The sequence below is a fragment of the Haemaphysalis longicornis genome, unplaced genomic scaffold (genome assembly GCF_048455015.1).
Source record: "Haemaphysalis longicornis isolate Haplotype H1 unplaced genomic scaffold, Haemaphysalis longicornis Haplotype H1 scaffold_1, whole genome shotgun sequence".
In the NCBI taxonomy this organism is placed as follows: domain Eukaryota; kingdom Metazoa; phylum Arthropoda; class Arachnida; order Ixodida; family Ixodidae; genus Haemaphysalis; species Haemaphysalis longicornis.
Window position 1 is genome coordinate 197,451,312 of NW_027526203.1, and position 2,099 is coordinate 197,453,410.

The window sequence follows — 2,099 nt, forward strand, 5'->3', positions numbered from 1 at the left end:
TTGCCAGCAATGTTGCCAGCCGGTGAGCTGCTTTACTCGAGAGGGTCCGGAATGCCAAGTGTGCGAAGCTAGTGTCGGACACTGGGGAAGAGCAAACCAAGTGAAACTAAGACTTAACCAGGCTAAACCAAGCTTTCGCTTTGCATACTGAGGGTTAGCTGGGCTAAGTCGCTGTTTTTTTTTTTTTTTCTTTTGTCTCGTCTATTTTCGTTGTTTCAACTACGATTTCCAACCTACTGGCCCAAATGTCCCTCTTGCTGTAGGGTAGTAGTAGGGCTTCCTACTTCTAGCCAACCACCAGGTGCCCTGAAGCTACCATGCTTATTATGAATAACCAGAACCGGAGAGAGAGAGCCTTGGCCGTCAAGCGAAGCTAGTAGGTAATTTTAACAGCGATGCTGTTTAGGCCGGCAAATGTGCACAGGCTGGTGAACATGCGCAGCAAAACCTCGCCGAGCAATGACTTCATTGCGCGCGCCAGCACCGTTTCACCGTAGTTTTGCCTCGCCACACCGTACAAAGGCTGCGCATGCACAGATGCAGAGCTGTGACATCACCATGGGAGTATAAAAGCAACTTTGCCTCACCGCTGCGGCCAACAACCGGGTCAATAGGGAGACAGGGCGACAGAAGAGTGTCACTCCCACAGAAGAGGAAGAGCGGCACAAATGCCGCACTCCTACTTGAGAACGAATACGACGACTTTGGTCCAATTCCGAATATAGCACCGGTGAAGCGGCAGCGAAACGTCAGCGAAAAACTTGGCCACATCTGCCCAACCAAGAATAAGCTAGGTGAGGCCGCCAGCTTAGCTGTTTGCCCGGTCTTTGCACCACTAGTGCAAAGCTGCCCCCCCTCCCTTTTTTTTTCTGAGGTATTTGAAAGCTGCATTTTTTTTTTCAGCCCATTATAGGTCAAACTTCAACAATCAATAAACTGGGGTGGAGTTTGGGATCCTTGTGAGAGAGAGAGAAAACGTTTATTCGAGCTTTCTAAAGTGGGAGTGGTTCCCTAGTCCGGGAATCCATCAAGTGAGCAGAGAGCCTTCGCTCTGGATGCCAGGAGCTGCTGGACGTCCTTGTGAGGTACACTGCAGTGACCTCAATACACTGAAACAATTAAAAAAAAAAACTAATTGACAATCACTGGGGGTGTCACACAGCGAATGTCGTCAATAGTGGCCTGCCACCACAAAAGCCTAGACAGAATTGGATTTTTAGATTGTAATTACAGTGCCTTTGTAGTATGATTGCTTGTTCAAACATTTTCGCTCGCACCCAATTTCTTTTAACTGTCAAAGAGGTCCAGTGCCTTGGTTAGCAGATGTGACCTAGCACGCATAAATCGCTTCAGGCAGCTTCAACCTGCAATAACATAATATTGGGACACCTCATGCTCGGGCTGCACTAGAGCCAGCAGGCTTCCCCTCTTTTCTCAAGGAGACATGACAAAAACTTTGCAGCCATGGAACACACACTGGAAAGTGCCACCCTTAACTTAGGCAAAGATCCCCACACTTACCACTCTTGTTGTGTAACCCTTATTCGCTTACCTGCAGAGGGGAAACCAACTTGGCCAGATGGTGCAGTCACTCCAGCTGCCTAGCCATTCACTATGATCGGTGTAAAGCCACTGTACACTTTTATCTTGCCACACAGCACTGACCTCTGCTGCCTTTTTCATAAACAAAAGGCACCGTTTTTACTCTTCAAATTCGAAAATGAGACCGGCTTGTGGCAGCCATTTCAAATATACAAGTTTAATTAACAGACAAACATTCAAATTTGGTTTCAACCTGAAAGCGCTACACCTGGGCAACGAAACACACCGCTGTGGAGGGCACATGGGTACCTTAAATGTGCCTCCTTGCATTCCACCTCTGCCACAGAGAAGTACAGCCGCTGTAACTAAAACCTGAGCTTGGGACATCTTTGGTAGCAATTAGCCATTGCGCAACCTTAGCAGGTCCTGTGATTGCTAGCAGGAAGGCCAGATAAAGAGGCTGCTGTTCATGTTGCAAGACTAGTACATTGGACGGTTCAGAAAGTGCCCCAACAGGTGCGCAAAAGAAGACTGTGCCAGCCATGACTCAACACCAG